Below are 24,305 nucleotides of genomic sequence, written 5' to 3'. Positions count from 1 at the left end.
GAAACAGCACATCTCATACAAGTACAGTAATTCTTTCATTACAGTAGATTATTCTAGTCTACATGTGGGAGGTGTGAAGTGGGTGGGAGGCAAAATTGGACTTCTGGGGCAGGTTACTGTCAGACAGTTGGCAGTATCCTGTGGTAACTGCCTCCAGGCTTCCCTTCCCCCTGACTGACCCCTTATGATGCATGGTAACTCCTTTGCTCCTTTCTTGGGCACCCTCCCTTTGCACATGGCTGATTTCAGTTCTTTAGGTGAGAGTTGATGGAATGGCTTCTTCAATGATCACTTCTATGTGTTTTTATCAATAGAGGAAAAGAAAACCAAAAGCAAACATAACAAAGCAACCACAAAACTTCATGTGTCACCAAAAGGTAAGAAGGCTGTGGGGGCAAAGAGCTATGAGAAACCCAAAAGCACATGTGAATTATTAGAAGCTCCAGCTTCTGTAGCATACACAGAGAGGCATAATTTCTGCCTGTATGTGGACGTGCCAAGAGATTGTGTGTGTGTGTGTGCACTCTAACCAACTTTCTTCTATGCCACAAAACAAGTAAAATAGTACAAGCCCTGCTTGGGCATTGTCTCAGGGTGCCATTGTTCTTTTCCTGTCGTTGGATAGAAGGCAGTCACAGGAAGGGGGGCTCCCAAATCAAAGCCTCCTTTCCTGACTGCTGGTTAGGGAAGGGGAAGAAGAAATCCGGGGGCTGAGTAGAAGGGGCCGGCCCTTGGCAGGATGTCTGGAAGGAGAGATAGAGCCAACTGCAAAATACCTGAGTATACATGCTGTTTCTGTTACTCACCATGTGTTTCTCATTACCGAGTTGGGTTACTTTCAGCTTGAAAATGGAGCTTGATTAAGGTAACTTGGATGCAAATACTTTCAGACATCAAAAAATGGATACTGGTGAGGGTGGGGTTAAGGATGACAGTAAGGGGCTTTTCAGAAAGCTGGGAGATTCTTCTCTTCTGGGAATACCGTTTTCCCAAGAACCCAGAGGACTTTGAATAATGCAAGTGGCAGAACATTGCATCCAGTAGGGAAAACAGCTCAGCATGGTGACCAATGTGGCCTTTTACTACTTACTCTTTGAACCAGAGAGCAAGACACAAAGAAAAACAAACTTCCTTCTGTAGAAACGAGGTAGCTTGCTCAATTACTGTGGCCAGGCATTGGTGGCTCATGTCTGTAATTCTAGCTACCCAGGAGCCTAAAATCGGAGGACTATGGTTAGAGCTAGACTGAGCAGGAAAGTCTGTGAGACTCTTACCTCCAATTCACCAGCAATAAGCCAAAAATAGATGTACGGCTCAAGTGATAGAGCACCAGCCCTGAGCAGAAAAATCTAAAGGGCAGTGCCTAGGTTCTTAATTTAAGCCCTAGTACACACAGACACACAGACACACAGACACACAGACACACAGACACACACACACACACACACACACACACACACACACACACACACACACAACACACACACACACCTACCTTGTATTGTCCATTTGTTAGCAAAAAAGGCTGAAATGCTGCTAGGAGCAAAAAAAAACTGTTCCAGTTTTGTGGGATGGGTGGGTGAGTGTGCAAATAATTGTGCTTGAATTCAGGACATGGGAACTGTCTCTTATCCTCTTTGCTCAAGCTGGTACTTTACCAGTTGAGTCATAACTCCATTATCTGGCTCTTTGCTGGTTAATTGGAGATAAAAGTCTCACAAATTTTTCTGCCTAGGCTAGCTTGGAGCAGTGATCCTCAGATAACCTCTTGAATAGCTACGATTACTGGTGTGAGCCCCTGATATCTGATACCTCCCCTGTCCCAATCTAATCTTGATATTACCAGAATTTTCATGGAGATATTGAGTACATTTCTCCTCTCAATAAAGATAATCATGCTTGTTAATGTTCATTGTTAGAGCTATGGAAAAGGTTTCTAAAATCTCCAAGTGGCTTCCCAACAACACAAAGGTAACAAGCAATGGTTCAAAATGCTCTTGCTAGGTGACCCTGCTGCTATTGGCTGTTCCCAATATGGGAACATCACCAAGGCCTCTGATCTCCAGTCACCAACAGCAGGCCCTCACCTCTATTGGGGGCAAACACAAGGGGAGGAAGGAGCATCCCTAGGCCCTGGCCATTGGGAGTTCCGCCTAATTCAGGCCCAGCACCACACAGTGCTCTGCATTTGTATTACCCAGCATTAGCCATTAGATTCTTCTGCTTGTTTCCTAGACACTTCAAGGTACAGGGAATAGCAAAAAAAAAAAAAAAAAAAAAAGGAGGGGGAAAGAAAATGTTCTGACAATATGAATGTCAGACTTTACTATGGTTTCCTAGTTAACTGAGATACATGGTATCTATTGGTGAAAAAAATGAGCTGGGTACCAGTTGTGCATGCTTATAATCTTAGCTACTCAGAGCAGCTGAAATCTGAGGATTGTGGTTCAATGTGGTTCCTGCCTGCGCAGGAAAGTCTGTGAGGCTCTGATCTCCAACTAACCACCAAAAACCTGGATGGAAGTGGAGGTGTGGCTCAAATGGTAAGTGGGAAAGCCAAGCAACAGCATAAGGCCCTGGGTTTAAGCCCCAGTAACTAGCACCAACAAAAGAAAAAAAATGACAAGGGTAAACTGTCACTTTAAGGAAAATACCAAAAACTTTTTTTTTTTGTTGTTGGTTGTGGGGCCTGAACTCTGGGCCTGGGCACTGTCCCTCAGCTCTTCAGCTCAATGCTAGTGCTCTACCACTTAAGCCACAGCACCACTTCCGGCTTTTTTTGCTTATGTGGTGCTGAGGAATCGAACCCAGGGCCTCATGTATGCAAGGCAAGCACTCTACCACTGAGCCACCTTCCAGCCCCAAAAAGTATTTTTTTTAAGATAGATACAATTTCAACTTTAAAGCTAAAAATTAGCATTTTGGAAAACTTCCATCTGTCACTGAGAACCTAGAAGTTTATATAAAGATTTTCTGGTTAGAGGTATGTGGAGAAATTAACTAATGTGATATGTTGAGCATTGTTTGATAAAGTGTGCTAACATGGAGAAGCCCTGATGAACACAATATTTTTTAGTACAGTGAAGTATTATGTAGGGAAAAGAATCCACTTAAAGATCAAATAAACCAAATGATTTTTTTGTTGTTGTTGGTCATGGGTCTTGAACACTGGGCCTGCGCACTGTCCCCAAATTCTTCAGCTCAAGGCTAGAGCTCTACCATTTGAGCCACAGCACCTTGGAGATAAGAGTCTCTTGAATGTTCCTGTCTGGGCTGGCTTTGAACTACAATCCTCAGATTCAGCTTCCTGAGTAGCTAGGATTACAGGTGTGAGCCACCAGCGCCGGCACCAAATGAGTTTTAATGTAACAGAATATGTAAAGTTCATTGATGTGGTTCCAGATTCCACATTACAGCTACTTGTCAAGTTTTGAAGTAGGATCAAACACACATACACATACACACACACACACACACACACACACACACACACACACACACACACACACACACACACACACACACGAGAAAGAATAATATGATTGTCAGAGTAGTTCCAATTACATATCTGTGTAAAGAGATATTCAAAGGTATATAACCAAGCCCTTCTTCTCACTGGCTGTTTTGGAAAAAAAATAGTGTTTTTGTTTTGTTTTTGTTTTTTTCTTATAAAAATAGTCTGTTTGGGGGTACTGGTAATACAAGTCTTAATCATAGCTACTCAGAAAGCTGAGATATGAGAATCTCAATTTGGGTCAAGGTCAGCCCAGGTAGAAAACTCAGTGAGACTCTTATCTCCAATAACCAGCAAAAAGCCAGAGGTAGAGGTATGGCTCAAGTACCAGAGCACCAGCCTTGAATGGGAAAGCTAAGGAACAGTACCCAGGTCCTGAGTTCAAGCCCTAGTATTGGCATGTACACATACGTGTGTGTACACATTCACACGCAGACACACACACATACACAATGTCTGTAGTAGCATATAATGAGTTTGATATTGTTATTATTTTTGGGGGGGGGGGTCCGGTCAGGGGGCCTGAACTCTGGGCCTGAGTGCTGTCCCTCAGCTCTTCAGCTCAAGGCTAGAGCTCTTCCACTTGAGTCACAGCACCACTTCCGGTTTTTTTCTTTTTGCTTATGTGGTGCTGAGGAATCGAACCCAGGGCCTCAGGCATGCAAGGCAAGCACTCTACCACTGAGCCACCTTCCCAGTCCCTGATATTGTTATTTTTTAATAAATTGTTTTTTTGTTTCTCAGTTTTAATTTCTTTTGGGGAGAAGTACTGGAGTTTCAACTCAAGGCCTCATACTTCTTAGAGAGGTACTTAGCCACTTGAGCCACAGCCACAGCTCTTTTTGCTCTGATTATTTTTGAGGCAGAGTTTTTTGTTTTTGTTTTTCTTTTTGTTTTTTTGCTCAAACTGTCCTGGACCTGAATCCTCCTAATTTCAGCCTCCCAAGTAGCTAGGATTACAGATGTGAGCTATCAGACCATGTTCAATTCAAAGTTTTAATACATCAATAGCAATAACCTGCATAAACAAAACGCTTTGGGATTCTTAATACTATTAAAGTACCTTTAAGGATTCTGAGTAAAGAAGGAAAGAGAATAGGTGGTTTAATTAAATGAGGTTGATTGAATATGCTTCAACTCTCCTTCGTGTAACCCATCTGCCCCCATTACAGGAAACACAAAGGCAAAGATAAAGTTGTGGCATAACTACTTCAGATGCATGCATGGTGGTGAACTGTGTCCTTATAGGGATACTGGTGCTGTTCAGAGACCTTGCTGCCTAACTTGGATTAGGACAATGCAGTGTAGAGGTGCATGCATCTCTGTGCTTTTAAGGAAATTGCTTTGCTTACTTTTTTTATTGGTTCTATCTTAGGAACAGTTTTTCATTAAGTTCATTTTTCCCCCAACACACTCTAATGTGATTTTCACAGACACGGTTTCTGTGCCTGCAAATTCTGTCACGGATTGTTCCACTGTCTAGTACAAAGCCATTTGCAATCTCTTGTGTTAAAATAATGACCAATCGTATCATTTAAAGACATGATGCTTTAAACTGCCTTTGCTGTGGATAAGGGATATCATTTTTATTGTATTTTATTTTATTTATTAATAAATACACATGGTATAAAATTCAGAAGGTACAAAAGGAGAGATAATAGAAAGTAGTTCAAATTCCAGTTTCCCTTCTTCAGTCTTCCAGCTCTGTCTAGAAGCAGCTTCATTGTTAATTTTAAATGCCCCACCTAGCCTTTCAGAGATGCTTATACATGAACAGCCCTATGCTACTTAACACTAAGGACAGTTTTAAAGACAAATATATCATCACATTACACACTTTGGTCCTATGTGCTTCTGACACAGATGTACTGAGCAAACCTACTTGCTATCAGCTTTGAAACACCTGTACTGTGCATCTTATATGTGCATGCTCATACATATGTGTATGTTATATGTATATGTAAGTATATATACATACTATAGTCTACTGCTCCTAGAGCCAAAAGGAACATGAAATTAAATCTAGTCAGATGCTATCAACTCATTCCTGTAATCCTAGCTACTACTCAGGAGGCTGGAAAGGGATAATCAAGGTTCAAGGTCAGCTTAGGAAGAAAAATCTAAGACTCCACCTTCATTTAACCAGCAAAAGGCTAGACTGGGGTCATGACTCATGTGGTAGAGCACCAACCTTGAGTAAAAATGTTAAAGAACATCAGCCAGGCCCTGAGTTCAAGCCCCAGAGCTGGCACAAAAATAAATTAAAATTAAATCAAGCACAAGAGATAACACCTTCCTTAGAAATTGGAAGTGTATGAAGCTTATTTTGGCATTAACAGTACATTGGGCTTTTTTAAGTTGTGATTATAAAGGTGATATACAGAGGGATTACAGTTACATAAGTCAAGACAATTTCACTCCTTCCCTTGCATTCTCCTAGTTTTTCCCTCTTGTCCTGACCTACAGGTTGTAAAGTTCATTTTCTTTTTTTCTTTTTTCTTTTTGCCAGTCCTGGGGCTTGAACTCAGGGTCTGGGCGCTATCTCTGAACTTCTTTTGCTCAAGGCTAACACTCTACCACTTGAACCACAGTGCCACTTCCGGCTTTTTCTGTTTATATGGTGCTGAAGAATCAAATCCAGGGCTTTATTCATGCTAGGCAAGCACTCTACCACTAAGCCACATTCCCAGCCCTATAGTTCATTTTCCAAATAGGATCTATGTAATGAGTACCAACCAGTGCTACATTTGTTCACCCTTTGTCCCTCCATTCCTGTCCTTCCCCTGCCCTCCTGAAAACAGTGGAACAAACAAGACAAAAAGAAAAGAAAACAACAACAACAAAGAAAAAAACACTTGTTTCCATTTCCTGGAGTTTATTTAGATACATATTACTTTATATGATTAGATACATACAGTCATTGTGCCCCTGTGTTCCTTTTCTAGAGTCCTATGTCATTTATCATGTCCTGGGGTATTTTAGACCTTGCTTCCACATGAGAGAAAATACATGCCATTTGTCTCTCTGAGCTTGGCTTTCCTCTAAGTCCATCCATTTCCCTGCAAATGACATCTTTCTGATAGCTGTGTAAAATTCCATTGTGTATAGGTACCACTTTTTTTAATCCACTCATCTAGTCTAGCGCATCTGGGCTATTTCTACAGCTTTGCTATTGTGAATAGTTACAGCAATGAACATGGCTGTGCAAGTGTCTTTAAGATATCCTGGCTTGTGATGCTCCAGGTAGATGCCCAGGAATGCTATGGTTGGGTTGTAGGGAAGATCTATGTTTAGTTTTCTGAGGAACCTCCAAACCACTGACCAGAGTGGTTATACTAGTTTACATTCCCACCAACAATCTCAGAGTTGTCTTGATTAGCATTTCTATGGCAAGGGATGCGACAGTACACTGTTTTACAGTAACTTCTTTATGCAAGCAGGAGTATACTCTTCAATAATAATAATAATAAGTACAGGATAGAAAACATGTATACCCCTGACATTGTTGTTTATTAACATTATAGACTGTTATGGTCTGTATACAACTGTAGGTGCTATACTGTCCTACTGCTGGTAGATAGTATGTTTATATCAGCATCATCCCAGCACGCAAGGAACACATTGTATTACATTACAACAGCTGTATCAGTAAGCTGTGTTGCTCAGAAGGTTGAGATCTGAGGATTGTAGTTCAAAGCCCTATTGGGTAGGAAAGTCCATAAGACGTTGATCACCAGTTAACCACCACAACAAGCCATAAGTGGAACTGTAGCTCACATGGTAGACCACTAGCCTCCAGTAAAAAAGCTATGAGACAGCCTCCAGGCCCTAAATCTTCCCATCTTCCCTCCCTCCCTCCTTCTCTCTCTCTCTCTCTCTCTCTCTCTCTCTCTCTCTCTCTCTCTCTCTCTCTCTCTCTCTCTCTCTCTCTCTCTCACACACACACACACACACACAGAATTTTCCAGCTCCCTTATTATCTTATTCTGTGTGCTAGTTCTGGGTTTGAACTCAGGGCCTGTACATTGTCCCTGAGCTTTTGTGCTCAAGGCTACTAGCACTCTACTAGTTGAGCTACAGCTGCATTGCTGGCTTTTTGGTGGTTGATTGTAGATAAGAATCTCATGGGCTTTACTATCGGAACTGGCTTCAAACCACAGTCCTCAGATCTCAGCCTCTTTAGTAGCAAGGATTACAGGGGTGGGCTACTGGTGCCTGGCTTCCATCTTTATCTTATGGGACCCCCATTGACTATATATAGTTGGCCATAATGTAATGTGTGACCATATAATAGACACTTTTTTATTACAGATGGAAGTAATGATTTTTATTTACTCTTTTCACTTAACACTATCTTACTGTTGTTACATACGGTCATATTGTTAAAACTGTGTAGTGCTCCACTGTAGGGATCAATGATGAATTTGATTCTTCATCGCCCTATAGACATTTGTAGTTATTCTCATGTTTTATTATCATAAAAAATGTTTTCATCCCTGTTCATGTTTGCATTTTGTACAACAAATGCACACAAGTAGAACTTTCTAGCTCAAAGAGTTTGTAAGCTGACACCAGTAGAGCTAGAGTTAGTTGTATCAGAGAAAGTTGTAAAAGTCACAGGTTGCCAAGAGATTGTTAATAAGCTGCATTACAGTGACATAGGTGGGGACATTCATGTAGTTTTTTCTGATATTCAGATCCGAAACTCCTTGGGACCTCTAGAGAATTGACTGCCTTGTATGCAAATAAGGAGTCTGGGGCCCTAGGCAGCTTAAGGATAAGGGAAGAAACATGAAAACAAACACTGGCTTAGAGGATAGAGCCAGAAACACTTGCAACAATCTTTCGAGTAGTACTTTCTCCTGAGGAGTACAGTCTATACAATTTCATTCTGGCCCTGGGCATGGTATTTAACCTCCCTAGGCCCCAGATTCCTTATCTGTGGAGTTTAGCAATATTGCTTCTTTTTTTCCCCTACCTTACTCCATCTAACAATCCTTGCTCCTCTGTAAGACCTTACTCTTTCCATTATTTTATCACTTAATTTTTGCTGTGTTGGTTTTTACATAAAATTGGGCTAACTACCAGGTTCCAGTACCTCATACCTGTAGAGTCCTAGCTACTTAGGAGACCGAGATTGAAGAATGAGATTCAAAGCCAGCCTAGGCAAAAAAGGCTATGAAATTCTTATCTCTAATTAACAACCAAAAAAAAAAAAAAAAAAAAAAAAGCCAGAAGTAGAGCTGTAGATCAAGTGGTAGAATGTTAACCTTGAGCAAAAAAGCTCAGGGACAGTGCCAAGCCCCTCAATTCAAGTCCCAGGATCACACACACACACACACACACACACACACACACACACACACACAAAATGGCTAATGACACCCCCCCCCCCACACACACACAAATAGGCTAATGGCTCCCATGTAAACACCACCAGAAGTTTAGGAAATTTTGCTATTGGAATGCTGGCCCCAAAGCATTTTCATTTTAATTAGTCAAAACTAGATTCATCCTCTACTGTGAATTTGTATTTGTTGAGATTTTTTGTTTTGTTGATAATTTTTCTTGATAATAAATTCACACCTTTCAAGCCATGAGGGTAGAATTATCTTAGAGTCATCCAAAATACCCAATGATCAGATTTTCTACTGACTTTACAGCTTTAAAAAGTCTGGAATGGCTGAGTTCCAGTGGCTCACACCTATAACCCTAACTACTCAGAAGGCTGAGATCTTTGGATCTTTGGTTTGAATCCAGCCCTACAGGAAACTATGAGATTCTTATCTCCAATCAACCAGTTAAAAACCTGAAGGTAGAACTGTGGCTAAAGTAAGGCTGGCCTTGAGCAAAAAAGCTAAGGGACTGTGTCTAGGCCCTGAGATCAAACCCCAGCACTGGCGCACGCACACACACACATACACACACACACACACACACACACACACACACACACACGTTTCATGATTAAAGGTGTTGTCTTCCTATGGTAGAATCTGTTGCGGTAAAGAGAAGGAACAGGGAGGCATCTCAAAGACACTCGCCTTACTCTGGGTTGCAGTCTCTGCTCCCCTGGTCTGATAAATTTCCAAATATATTCTTCAGAAAAGAAAATATTTTGAGCTTTATTTCTTCATCTGCTTTTAGCATGACCTAGACACTCCAGGGACCAAGAGCAATACAGCAACATGCAGAAATAGTTGCTGTGATCCAACAGAGTGGAAGAAAGGCTGATCTCCTGCCATCATAACCTTGTTACCATGGTCATGAGCAAAATGGAAGTGAAATTTCAAATTGGAGAGAAAATGGCCAAAGGGGGAGGGGGGAAAGCCAGTTAGATGAATGTTTCAGATACCCTACTAGGATTTGTACTAGAGGCTCCCAAGACCTGTGGCCATCCCAGTAGGTAGATGTCTAATCTGGTAGCCTTGTGGAGTAACTGCTCAACACTTCACTGTGTTGAAGATTCCAAAGATATTTTTACAGTTCAGTGGTCTAGAATATGTTTTTGGTTTTTAAAAGATGTTATAGCCAGGTGACAGTGACTCACCCTTGCAATTCTAGCTACGTCAGAGTCTGAGATCTGAGGATTGTGGGTCAAACCAACTTGAGCGGGAAAGGCTTTGAGACTCTTATCTCGAATTTACCATTAAAAAAAAAAATAGAAGTGGAGCTGTGGCTCAAGTGGTGGAGAGTTAGCCTTGAGCAAATAAACTCAAGGACATTGCCCAGGCACTGAATTCAAGCCCCAGGCCCTGCATTAAAAATAAAAGTAAAAAGATGTTCTAACAAATAGTACTACTAAGAGATATTAAGGATCAGACATTTAAAAAAATATTTTCCTGTTATTTCAACATTCAACTAAGCATTGCAATAATGAAGAAAGAAGCTCAGCTGTTCCAAAAGGCTCTGGTGTGACTCAGACCCAATTCCAAAGCCTCTTCTGAGATAGGAGGAAGATAGTCTTAAACTTGATTTCTGGAAGAATGTAAGCACAGCTTTGCATCACACAGAAATATGTACTATTGTGCAGAATTTTCCACAGAGATCTAGAACAGTTTTCCGCCATCAACTAGCTATAAAAATGACTGGTACATAATTTGAAATTAATTCTTTGAAACAGAAAGAGAAGTTGTATCTCTTTTTTCACAAATAAGATAAAAGGCTGTAAATACTTACCTGTGGCCAAACACACTGTTCCTGTTATAATTTGGAGCTTATTCCCTTCAAATCCCATGTGTTAAAACCTGGATCACCAGGAGTGGTGTGTAACTCAATGGTAGAGGACTTACTTATCATGCACAAGGTCTTGGGTTCAATTCCCAACATGGGGTGGGAAGAAGGTTTGGTTTCCAATGTCTTGCTATTAAAATTATGGAACCTTTAAGGAGGGAGGCTTTATCTGAGGCTTTTAGGTCATTGGTCCTTAAAGGGACCTTAGAATCTTTTTTCTTTTGTTTCCTGGCTACAAAGTGAATGATTTTTTTCCCTACCTTATTATGACATTCTGTCTCATCATAGGCCCATAGGAATGAGGCTCACCAATCATGGTTTGGAGCCTCAAAACCACAAGCCAAAATACATCTTTTCTCTTTATCTTTATAAGTTGATTATCTCAAGTGCTGCTGTAGTGACAGAAAGCTAACACAGCCTCCAAAATAGTTCCCAGTCCTAGAATTCAACCCCTACCCTCCTCCAACCAGTTTGGTCCCAGCCTTTTCTGTACTAGACGATTCAGATTTTGTTAATGAACTTCATCAATGCCAAAGTAGAAATAATATAAAATGACTTCTGAGTCACTATACACAGAGTATACAGAGAGTTTGAGATCTTAAAATTTGACTCATAAAATTAATTCATAAAAAGTAACAGATTTTATTGTGGTCTAAGTAACTACTCTGAAAGCAAGAAAAACATAACCCTGTCCTACTCAAGGCAAGAATGCCAGAAAATGGTGAAGGCCACAATTACAGAATGTTTGGGGGGGCAGGAGGGAGAAGTGGGGGGAAAAATGAGGGAGGAAATAACACTGTTTAAAAAGAAATATTCTCATTACCTTACTTATGTAATTGTAAATTTAAATTTAATAAACAACAAAAAGCAAAATGTTTTCAGGTGTTTTGGGGAAGCAAATTGAAGAACGCAAAAAAACATATATATATATATGACAGCACCTAACAGCCATTTTTGCTTCTGTATGAATGGCTTTGTACTGGATGATTGTATGGTTTTTGTATGATTTTAACTGTGACTGGTTTTAGTTACTTAGTAGTGGAATGTCAGCCTGGGAGCCTAGAGTTGCTTAGTAAAAGACTTCAAAGGGTTTACAGCCCTGACCAAGGGGGCAAAGTCCTCAGAATTATCCCCACAGCTGCAACGCCCCTCCTGGAGGCCGAGGCAGTAAGACCCTAGGGAAGAAATATGATGTTTTAAGAAACCTAAGCAACTCCATTTTTGTTTAACACTCCATCTCAGTTCTGCGACTTGACTCGTGATCCACTTTAGCCCCAATGCTAGAAATTTATGACAGAAAGCCATGCACAATTCTTGGAGCCATAGATGGCGTTTGCTTAAGGCAGGTGTTAGCCCCCAAGTGGTGTTGCCCCCCCACCCACCTAGGACTAAGAGTTGTTAACCAACCCATTCTTCAGAGCCCGGGGCAAGACATGCCATGCATTCTGTTGGTCCGGGTGTGACGTAACCTTTTTCGGTCAAGCTATGGACTAAGGACATTTTTTCTGTAAAGGTCAACCAATCATTATCTGCCCAGTTTAGCTTGCTTTAAATGTAAATGTTAACCAATCATATAATTTCTTATGTAAAAGTTCCTTAAAGTTGTTGGTTCAATACTATAAAAACGGCCCTGATTCTATGCTCAGGGCCTCTTAGCGTCACCAGTTACCATGTGCGCGGAGGACCAAGCTCGAGCTTGCAATAAACCAGCTCTTTGTTGCTTACATTGATCGTGGTCTTTTGCCAGGTTTTCAGGAGCCTAGACTTTCCACATTGTGTGTGTGTGTGTGTGTGTGTGTGTGTGTGTGTGTGTGTGTGTGTGCTGATACTAGAGTTTGGTCTCAGGGCTTCACACTCTCCTTTAGTCTTTTTGCTCAAGGTTGGCCCTTTACCACTTGAGCTATACCTCCACTTCCAGCTTTTTGCTGGATAATTGGAGATAAGAGTCTCTTTGTTTTGTTTTCCTGCACTGTAATCATCAGATCTCAGCCTCCTGTGCAGTTAGGATTGCAGGCATGAGCCACTGAAACATTTGTTTTAAAGTGGACTTCGGAATAATTGACGGAGAAGACAAGGCGTGACTGTCAAAGAAGACAAACAGAACTGTGACTAAGATTAGAAACCAGGGATCTCAAAACCTTAGTGAGTTTTACATAATATTGTTTTTCCTTTAAAAAACATCTCATGGAGGGGACTGTGTGAGAAATGCTTGCCATTGAAAGAACCTGGTATCATTTGGTGATTGAAAGGACTGTTTCACTGGTTTCATTGAATTGTTCAGCCATCAAACAGAACCTTTCTTAATGAGGTATCAAAGCCACAGTGGAAACTTGTATCCAATGCTCGAATAAGCTTTAACCACCCATGGAAAACTCAGAATCATAGAGTCATTTGTGGATTTGGCTGTAAGTCAGACGTATTTTGAGGCTTGAAGCACAAATCAAGTTTGTAAAATAAAAAAGAGGGTGAAGAAATAGAATATGGAGACTCTGTGTCTCACAAGAAAGAGCCAGGCACTTTCCTAACCAGAGCCTGGCAGATGGGGGAAGGGAAGGGGAAGAGCTTGCTCTGAGCAACAGCTGGGCTTTGCCTCACAGTCTGTCAGGCAAAGGAACAGTTTGGGTTCTGGAATCATAGCTGTAACCCTGTGGCCATCCACCCATTGCTGTAGGAGGTCTTTTGTTTCCCTGTTTGCACAAGCTCCAGGCAGGCAGGTGAGCCCTCTGCTGATTCATCGATGTGATTTTGCTACTGATCTGGGCAAATAAATAGTGTCTTAACAGAGAGCAGGTACAGCCTTGAGGACCACTACATTGGGGTCTGATGCGGAAGCACACGGAGTCCTGTCTCCTGACCCCTTTCCCAGAGGAGCAGAGAGGTTGCCTCGCTGATGCTCCTTCCCCCAGCTTTCTGATCTTAGACTCTTACTCACCTTCCAACCATGTGAGACAATTAAGAATCATTAGCTCTGAATCAACACTGAGTCACCCATCAGTTTCCTGCCCAGAGTTGTGGAATCATCTCTCTTGGGAAAAAAATCCTCTTGAATGGGACCGAAGACTTTTCCAAATCTCCAGGGCAGTAATGAGTTAGGAAACAAAACCCCTTATTGCTTCTTGCTGTTTTTTAATTGTCTACCTTAAGGGGTATACCTAAGGGGTAAGTGTATGGAAGTCTGACTCCTGTTGCTGTTTTCATATACTTTCTCATTCCTAGTGATGATGAGGTCTCACTGCCCCTGGGGTGACCACCATCAGGGAAGAAGGCCTACCCCTACCCTGCAGGTAGGCCTCCATGCCCCTGCCACATAATGGTGATCTCAAGCATTCCCCTTTGCTCTGGGCATCTTGGGGAGAATAAAAATTTAGCCCAGAGATGAGCAAACTGCTCGAGGAAACTTTGTAAAGCTTCTATCTTGTTTCTGCCTGTGGAGTAACTGACAGTAAGTACTACATGTTGTTGGATTTCTGAGTTCCTGAGTGTGGTCCAATCTTTCCTCTGATTCAGTCCCCACCCCACCACCTTTCCTGGGATTTATGGTAAATAACTGAATCCAGAATCCCTAAGAGGCTATCAGACTCACCTGGAGGGCTGGCATACACAGAAGCAGCCTGAGGGTAGGCACTTCTAAGAAGGTTCTAGAATCCTGAGCTGCTGGGTAACTCATCTTTTGAACCTACAAAATCATGGCCTCTGGGTTTCTCAGCTATGACACCCCAGAGGGCCAAGTAATGAGAAGTTATGGAGTGGAACGGGTGTTGAAGGAATTACAGGACTCACTGCTTAAGCCTGCAGGAAAATTATTCTCTCTCTCTCTCTCTCTCTCTCTCTCTCTCTCTCTCTCTCTCTCTCTCTCTCTCTCTCTCTCTCTCTCTCTCTCTCTCTCTCTCTCTCTCTCTCTCTCCATGAAATAGCCTTTTATCTACAGTAGAGTTTTTCTCTCAAGAAAAGAACCTTTCATCTTTAGAGCAAGTTCTAAATCTTAATTCTTCCACTGGATGAGAATCAAGTCCATTTTCTTTTTTTTGAAATAAGTTTTTTTATTGTGAAAATACTGTACAGAGGGGTTACAGTTACATGAGCAAGGTAATGAGTACATTTCTTATCAAGCATTGTTGCCTCTTTTGTTTTTCCCCTACCGTCCCTTTTCTGAGGTCCATTTTCTTATTCTAGATTCATTTCCCCGATAGACTTGAAAAAAAAAAAAAGGCAGCCATCTACTGGGGATCTTACAATATAGGATCCCTGTATTACTGTCCTAGAAGATTTATATGTAGGAGCTCTAAAGATCTTCACAACAATCTTACAGAGTGAATTGTAGGAAACCATTTTTCAAATGAGCAAAGTGAGGGTTAAGGAAGTTTGAGGCTTTCTGAGGTCAGTGAGCTGGTCCTAAGTAGGAAGATACTCAAATCTGGGCCTGACTACAGGGTTAAACGATATTATAAGCAGTCTTCTACTTTCTACAACACACTGTCTGTTGTACTCTATAATCAATTACAAGAGAAAGACTCATCATAAATCAGTCTTTATTTTTATTTATTTGTTTATTTATTGCTTGAACTGGGGCTTGAACTCAGGGTCTGGGGGCTAGCTCTTGATTTTTTTTCTCAAGCCTGGCATTCTAACACTTGAGCCACAGCTCCATTTCCATTCAGCTATTTGCTGGAAGTGGAGACTCCTACAGACCTTTCTGTCTGGTCTGGCTTCCAACCTCAATCCTCAGATCCCAGTCTCTTGAGTAGCTAGAATTGCAGGTGTGAGCCACTACCAGTTGTTGGCTACAAATCATTCTTCAGTGATGGCCTGTTCATTCACACATATTTATGTTTTCTTAAACATTTATGTATCGGGCTGTATGGTTAAGTCCTGGGAATGCAATGGTGTGTGAGATAAAACTTTTCAAAGTATGTTTTCCAGGATTGTCTAATAAAATTATTTTTGAGTAGTTTATCTTTGGAATTGTTCATGTAAACACATTATTAAACCCAGAAGTGCTGTCTGCCTTCCTCTGCACACCTCCTTTAACAAAATTGTTTTCTACTTTTTCTAAAAGTGTTTGAGCCACATTTAATTGAAAACCATTCCTATTTTTTAAGTGGCTAACACATTTAGATAGCTCAAAAATCATAGGACACAAAAAGTATACTCTAAAAAAAGTGTAGCTGCCCCACCAGCTATACCAAAGTCACCACACATGTCATTTTCTCAACTTTTGGCTCATAAATATGAACAATTAGTTACAATCTGTAGAGTGTCCTCTATTTTTTATTTTTCTTGGTTGATCTTGGAGATCATGCCAAACAGTTAAAATAGTTACCACCTTCTTTTTAACAGCCGTATACATGGATAATTGTAAAATGTGACAGACTGTATTTAACTAGGCCCTTGTTGATGAAGTCATAATACAGCCCAGGATTTGCTTTTATAAACAATTCTACAGCGACTGCTCTCGGAGAGGTATCCTTTTACACAGGAGCAAGTAAGTGTCCAAAACATTCCTGTAAGGGGAAAGACTGACAATGACAAGTCATACACACATTTCTCATTTTAAAACTTTTTTCATTATGGAATTGCATGAAGAGAGAGACTATTATAAAGGATTCCCTAGCACCCATCCTGAAGCCTCAGTCATCCACATTGGGTAATGTTTCATACTGACCCCATCCATTCCCCCAACTTCCATCCCTCTTAACCCCCTACATGATGACATTTCACTAGTACACAATATACTGCACCTGCAAATAATCTGTCAGATGTCACACACTCATTCTCCCACAAAAAATAGTTTGTTCTTTTATCACAATGCAAATAAGCTCATAACATTACACTTTGTTGAGTCATTTAGATACATTTTTCCCCAGTCCTATGAGTTTGAACTCAAGGTTTCTCTTATACTGAGTCATACTTCCAACCCTGTTTTCTTACTATTTTGCTTTTTAGTATAGAGTCTCACCTCCCACCTCAGCCTGAGCCACAGTCTGCCTACTTTTGTTTTTGTGCTGGTACTGGGCTTGAACTCAGGCCCAGAGTGCTGCTGTCCCTGAGCTTTGTTGCTCAAGGCTAGCTCTCAACCACTTAAGCCACAGCTTCCCTGCCGGGAGTTTCCTGCTTGGGTCAGCATCGAACCATGGTCCTCAGATCTCTGCTTCCTGAGTAGCTAGGATATAGATGTTAGTCACTGGTGCCCAGCCAGTCTACCTTTTGTTTTTGGGAATCACAGATGTTTGCCACAGATGTATGTCTCCTTCAGCGGAGACAGTGTGTGAACTGGCTTGGAACCAGGATTCTTCTAGTCTCAGCTTTCCATATAGCTTGAAATGACAGCCACTCATCACTTTGCCCAGCTATGGATTGAGAAAGGGTCTCTTGAATTTTTAAGCCCAGGCTGGCCTCAAATTTGGATCCTCCCATTCTTAAGGCTCTCAAGTAGCTAGACTTACAGGCATGAGCCATTGGTGTTTTTTTTTTAAGCCATTGTCCTGTCTCTTTCTTTCTCTCCTTCTTTCTCTGTGTCTCACTCTTTCTTGCTTCCTTTTCTTTGTGCAGAATTGTAGAAAGTGAGTCTCTTTCCAGAGACTGGATTTTGCTGCACGTATCACCCAAGTCTAAAGAAAAACACAAAATTAAATTGTAGATTTTGGTACTGAAGCTTGAACTCAGGGTCTAGAGCTCTTGCTCAACTTTTACTCCACCACTTGAAACAAACTTCCAGCCCAGTTTTTGCTGGTTAATTGAGATGGAGTCTTGGAGCCTCTTGGATTTTTTTCTGCCCATGCTGGCTTTCAACTGTGATCCTCTAATCTCACCCTTCTGAGTAGCTGGAATTACAGGAGTCCTCTTTCAGAACCAACCAGAATTTCTTAATAATAAAAAATACATAGCATAACAGAGTCTGTGTGACAGGGCTAAAGCAGCTACTAGAAGAAAAATTATAGAGGTAGGGGCTGGAAAGTTGGCTCAGTGGTAGAGCGCTTGACTTGCATGCCTGAGGCCCTGGGTTCGATTCCTCAGCACCACATAAGCAAAAAGAAAAAAGCCGGAAGTGGCGCTGTGGCTCAAGTGGTAGAGCGCTAGCCTTGAGCTGAAGAGCTGAGGGACAGCACCCAGGCCCAGAGTTCAGGCCCCACAACCGGACCCCCCACCCAAAAAAAAAAAGAAAAAAAAGAAAAATTATAGCGGTAAATACCTAGCAATAAAAATAAATGAATTCACATACAACTCAGAAAGCTAACAAAAAGCAAGGGAAAGGAAGCAGAAAGAGTGTGAATGTAGGATTGTTTTAATATTTTACAAACTGAAGCTCATCCTTCAGGATTTGAGAATTTAACTCTATAAAGAATAAATCAAAACAATTTCTTTTTCTTTTCTTTTTTTGGTGCTGGTATGCTTAAACTCGGGGCCTTGAGCTGGTGCTAGGCTGTTTCTACTCAAGGCTGGGGCTCTACCATTTGAGCCACTAGAGGTAGAGTCTCTACTTCCTACTTTTTGCTGGAAGATGAGTCTTCAGATTTGTCTGCCTCCATTTGCTTAGAACTACGAGCTTCACATCTCAGCCTCCTGAGTACGTAGGATTACAGGCCTGAGGAACCAGAGCCTGAGGACTGAAGATAGCCTTTTCCATACAAGTTTTGCTCTGACTTTTAAGATACTGGCCTGGCTTTCTGTCAGTGGGAGCTTAGCTAGAGTGTATACCACTTGGATTCTTGGTGAAACCTCAGGTTTAGCAGTTAGAAGGATTTCCCATGTCTATTTACAGCATGGCTGTAGTCTGTGGGCAAGTCTTAGACCCACTGATGGGCATCTCTGATCCTATAAAGTACTTTGATGGCCTTGCTGTCTGACAGACCTAATTCAAATCTCAACTAACTGATTGCTCATTCACACCACTTTAGCTAGAGCAAAGTGTTTAAGTTTTTCTCAGCTAAAATGTCATCACTGTTAAACTTAGCCTAAATGGTTGAGGATCCAATAGACACCAAGTGGGCAGGCAGAGCTAGCACTTGAGACATGGCAGCTCCCAATTCAGAAGCCCTAGCTTCTCCATCATGGAGACCATGGATGGTACCACAGAGGGAGCCCTCATCAACTGAAAGCCTTGAAATAGCTCTTTCCTACTGTGGAGAATGCTCTTCCCGGAGCACCCTCAACGTTAAAAATGAAGTACCAACTGGGCCTGGTGTTTCATACCTATAATTTCAGCACTCCAGGTGCTGAAAGAAAAGGATCACCAGCCCCAGGCCAGCCTAGGCTATATATAAAAAGACCGTATCTCAGCAACAACAAAAATGAAACTAATCATGCAAGAAAACAAAAACAAAATGAAACAAACAAACTAGCAAGCCAGGCACTGGTGACTCATGCCTGTAATCTGTCGATCAGGAGGCTGAGATTTGAGGATGACAATTGGAAGCCAGCCCCGGCAAAAAAAAAAAAAAAAAAAAAGTGCAGGATGGACTCATCTTCAATCAACCAGACAAAAGCCAGAAATGGGAGTTGTGACTCAAGTCATAGAGCACCAGCCTCAAGCCCTAAAGAACAGAGCCTAAACTCTGAGTTCAAGACTCAGGACATAGACATAGTCACTCACCCACAAACCACCCTAACATACCTGATTCAGGCCATAGACATAGTCACTCACCCACAAACCACCCTAACATACCTGTTAATTACATTTCTACCTTGCTTTGGGCATCTTCCACCTGTCTGGCACCCCTCCCTAGAGCAAACATGCCCCTTTCCCTGAAATGAGACTTGACTGTGTTTGAGATTGTTCTGCCACCACATTGAACAGTGAGTGCCATCTGTCCCTACCCCCAGGGCTGGCTTTGCGTAGAGAGCCTGGTCTTTGCTCGTGGAAGGCAACCCTCCCTACATACACTTGTTTCCAACCAACCCTTTGAGGAAGAAGGAATGGTTTATTTGCTTTCTCTGGCCTTTGAGAATTGTGTTCGAAATGGCTTGGGATGTTGGGGTGCCAGGTAGGAATAAGGACACCAACGTGAAAGGAACTTGGCAAGACAAATTTTAGTTCTGCAGAAGGGTGTGCCACCAGCCAAAACTCTGACAAAGCAAACACCCAACACCCGTCTGGCTGCTCCCTTTTTATCCCTAACACAGCCCCTCTGCTCACACACAATCTGCAAGCGGATATGCCTTAATTAATTATGCAATTAGAATTCAAAGACCTTCTAACAACAATCGAAGTGCTCAGGAAAAGGCTATAGGTAACTAAAATGTGCTTAACAAGGGCTAAGCCACCTGGTCAAAGCAGACCCTGGATGAAAACCATTCTCTCAAGATGCACAGAAAGGAAGCAGACTAACTGTACTTTGTTAGAAAAGAGCTTTTTCCTCACAGCTGGGGCTGGGACCTTCATTCCCTCCCTCCTGGAACAAAGATCGGGAATCACTTCCTTCGGGTCCTCGGCTGGGATCATTCCTCCAGGGCGAGGCCTTCTCTGCCAGGTGAGCCCCAAAGAGCCCCCAGGGGCAGAAGCGCCAGGGCGCACTTCCTGCCTGGCCCGGGTGGGAAGTGGCACGTCCAGCCTCCTACCCGCGGCCTCCCTGTGGGTCCGCGCCCCCGCGGGCTGCGTCGGGGACCAGACACCCTCCTGCCACGGCCCCCGAATCTGGGCCCCACCGGAAGCTCGTCCCAGAGCGCACGCAGGAGTGAAGCTCGGGTGAGCACCAGCGTGCGCCCGGGGCGCCAGGGAGCCGGAGAAAGAAAGGCGCGGGGGAGACAAAGGGTTGGCCCGGGAGCGCCGTGACCCCGGGGCTGGGCTGCGGGGTGGGGGTGGGGGGGCCGCCGGTGCCCGCGCCGGACCCGCGCCGCCTCCTCCCGGCTTCCCGCGCTCCCTCCCTCGGTGGCGCGTGGCTCCTTATTTGGTCAAATGACTCGGCGGGGGTTCTCGGGGGCGGCGCCCGCTGCGCTCGGCTTCACCACCGGTCGGGAGCCGCCGACTCCGCCGCCGCCAGCCGCGTCCCGGAGCTCCGAGCCGCGCCGCGCCGTGAGTGCCTCTCCCTGCCGGGGCCCGGGGCGGTGGGGAACCAGGGCGGCTGGGGCTCGGCCCACCCAGGCCCCGGGGCGCCCAGATCGCTGCGCTCCAGGCGCGTAAGGGGAGACGGAGGGCACGGGAGCTGATCGTGGAGGGCAGACTCAGGAATGGGGGAGCTAGGGACTCCAGAGAGGAGATGAATCGTGGAGGGGCGCCCCCTTTCCCCCGAGATGAGGGACCCGAGCCGTGCGGGGGTGGGGTGGACTCGAACCGTGGGATTGGAGGCTTGGGAGAGTTGCTGATCGTGAAGGGGAGACACGAGATGGGACCCAGGGGATGGGGGACCTGAAACTTGGGGCGGGCTCGAGCCGTGGGGGAGGGATCTTGGGAAATGGTAAGCCGAACCGTGGAGCGGAGACCAGGTATGGGGGACCCAGAATATGAGGAACTCGAAGTGGGGGGGGAGAAGACTCCAGGCAAAGGAAAGTGGCACCCGGGAGGGGAAGACCACGGGAAGGGGGGGCCTCAACCCAGCTGGGAGAGACGGGGGAGACTGGGCCGAACTGTGGGAGGAGCAGCCCCAGAGAGAGTTTAGGATAGCGTGGACCAGAACCGTGGTGGGGTGACCTGGGGAAAGGTGAGCTGAACCGAGAACGAGGGATGGGGGTGTGGGTGGGGATGCCAGGGGAGCCCACACACATCCGAGACAGGACTCCAGTGGATGAGTGGCCACGGGGTGGCAGGCATGGGCTGAACTACCCAGGGACGCCCTGGGCCAAGGATGAACCAAGACTGGTTGTGTATATGAACCCCTGACCACGGTTGGGAGTTGACCACTATCCTGCGCGTGCTGTCTCCTGGTCTGACCATTGAGCGAACTGGCCAATGGGTCTTTATGTGGAGCACGAGGCAGTTTCCTTGGGTGAAAAGTCAACTGTAGGGCACTGGCTCACTCCTGTAACCCTAGCTACTCAGGAGACTGAGATCTAAGGATCAAGGTTCAAAGCCAGCCCAGGTAGGAAAGTCTGAGATTCTTATTTCCAACTAACCAGCAAAAAGCAGGAAGTGGGGGGGGGGCTGGGAAGGTGACTCAGTGGTAGAGTGCTTGTCCTGGGTTGTATTCATCAGTACCACATAAGCAGAAAAAGCCAGAAGTGGCGCTGTGGCTCTGGTGGTAGAGTGCTAACCTTGAGCTGAAGAGCTGAGGGACAGTGCCCAGGCCCAAGTCCCAAAACCGACAAAAAAAAATAGCAGGAAGTGGAGCTGTTGCCCAAGTGGTAGAGTACCAGTCACCAGGAGAGAGGTAAGAGAGTCAAGGTCCTGAGTTCAAACCAGTTGTTAAAAACAACTGCAAGGCTAAAAACCTTTGTTTTAAATGGAAAAGATTCTGATGTTTAGTTTGCCATCATGGAATAAGTTGTAGGACAAAACGGTTACATGTTATTTTTTTATTTTAAATGAAGAGATGACCACATTCACTTTACAGTCTGGGTCGACTGGACCTGGCAAAACTATTTGGGTGAAATGTGTGAGGTTTTTGTCATGGCAGGCAACTTGTAGCCTGCACTGTCTTGCATGGATTGGGAAAAGTAGTAAGTCCCAGAATGGGCTTATGAACAGAAGTATTGTCTTCTACATGAACCTCACATTTTTTTGGTGCTATGTGTGCATGTGTGCTTTATCATAACATATGAGAGGGAGGAGGCTTATGGTATCAGGAAGATTATTTGAACCAAAAAACAACCACATTTGTAGCAAATATTACTATGCAGGAACTCTTAGTCCATGAAATAATAAAACAGAACTCAGTGAAAAATATTTCATTGTGCTGGTGGTAATAGGATAGTGTTCACCAATTTTCCAGATTGAATTAATCCCAGATTTGTAAGATTATCAATCAGTATAGTTAATTGGGTTTATCCCCTCTTTAATGTGTGCTTTCTGAGCAGCACAGTGATAGGGGTTAGCAGCTTCCATGGGGGGGCTCTTCAACCTCCTTTCAGGTAACAGACTCACTAGTACAGCATCAACACATGCACCCAACCTGGAGCTAGGCTACTGACATACCCATCTGGGATGTCCATCAACCTGCCAAATCACCTTTGTCTTGGTGCCTCCTTCCTCAGCTGGGGAGACAGATCATGATGTTTTTGTGGTAGAGTTTTTTCAAGCTTATATGTCATAAGCAATATAGATAGATAGATAGATAGATATAGATAGATAGATAGATAGATAGAGAGATATAGATATAGATATAGATAGATAGATTTGGTGGTCTCATTTTTACAGATAAACTGAATACGGAGAGATCAAAATAACTTTTTCCAAGGTTTCCCAGTCTGTAAATGTTGACCCCTGAGAACTGTCACTGAGATACTTGACCACTAAGCTTCTGACCACTAAACTCTTATGAGGGCACACTGAATACCTTCCTGAAGCCTTCTGCTGCATGCTTTGATGTAAAATTTGCTTGTCAAACTATATCCAATACTGAGAGATACACAAACTGCAGGCAAAAATGCCACACTGAATGTAGAGCATCAAGAGGCCTGGGTTTTGTTTCTGTCTTGTACCAAGGGTCTCTTCCCCAGTGTCTATGACTCAGATTACCTCATTTGTAAATAAGGAGGACTTCTCTGGTTCAGACATGGTCTGCCCTTCAGAATTCATGTCTTGGGAGCTTGGTTCCCAGTGTGGTAGTGTTAGGAGGTGAGACCTTCTGAGAGATCAGTAGGTCAGTTGGGAACATTGCTTTTGGAGGGGACTTGGGACCCCAGTCATTTCCTTTTGGCAGTGTGATCTCTCTCCATTTTACCTGTTCCTGCCATGTATCATGAGGTCTTAGCCAGGACCAAGCTGATGGCCTAGAATTTTCAGAACTATGGCTAAATAAACTTCTTTTCTTTGTAGCGTTAGTGTGCTTCAGGTAGCTCATTAATGAAAGGTGAATTCATGCAGGGATGGGATAGGTAGACTGCTCTTTGATTCAGCTGCCAGGAAGTGCATACAAAATTCGTTGGAGCTTGGTGAACCAAAAGCTTAGATATTGGATGCTTCTGTGTTGTAATAATAACTTAGTCAATTACTGGTTATTTCAGGTGGCATTAGACTAGGAGGCCACTTGCTCCAAAAGACCATTTTGAACGAAATGTATATACTTTCCCTGGCTTTCTCTAGTGTCAGGTGACTAGGCTGGCATTTTTAGTGTCAGGTGACTAGGCTGGCATTTTAGCTTTGAGTAAGTCAAGTGAGTTTCTTCTGACATCCTGAACTACAGATTTCAACTTTACCTCCTGTAATACTTGACTGGATCAGAAGGTGCCCAGATATTTGGTCAAATATTATTTAGGGTGTGTCAATGAGAGGGTTCTGGATGAGATTAACATCTAACTGAGTAAAGCAATCTGTACTGTCTAGTCTGTGGTCCTTAGCCAAGCCGTTAAAAACCTGAATAGAAGAAAAAAAAAAGTAAAAGGGATGTCCTTCTGTGGGGAATGCACTGGGACACTGGTCCTTTCTGCCTTTGGTTTGGGGCCTGAAACATGAGCTCTACATGGGTCT

At 43.4% G+C, this 24,305-nt stretch overlaps 1 protein-coding gene across 4 annotated transcripts in view; it reads left to right on the top strand.

Moving 5' to 3' along the window:
* The window catches only part of Fhl2 (four and a half LIM domains 2), a 69,150-nt gene that overhangs the window by 8,952 nt on the left and 35,893 nt on the right, over positions 1–24,305 (top strand). Inside the window, exon 2 of one of the 4 annotated variants that reach the window (XM_069988622.1) lies at positions 20,108–20,214. The exons of 1 other annotated variant lie outside the window; for it this stretch is intronic. The gene's annotated coding sequence lies outside the window, so the exon portion shown is untranslated. Of the gene's footprint in view, positions 1–314; positions 378–20,107; positions 20,215–20,731; positions 20,757–24,305 lie in introns of those variants that run through there. 2 more of the 4 variants (XM_069988621.1, XM_069988623.1) reach the window with 2 other exon arrangements.

The sequence above is a fragment of the Dipodomys merriami genome, unplaced genomic scaffold (assembly GCF_024711535.1).
Source record: "Dipodomys merriami isolate MVZ:Mamm:240054 unplaced genomic scaffold, mDipMer1.0.p SCAF_36, whole genome shotgun sequence".
NCBI classification, from domain to species: domain Eukaryota; kingdom Metazoa; phylum Chordata; class Mammalia; order Rodentia; family Heteromyidae; genus Dipodomys; species Dipodomys merriami.
The sequence above is the reverse complement of the archived record's forward strand: the minus strand, read 5'-3'. Positions and strand labels throughout refer to the sequence as shown.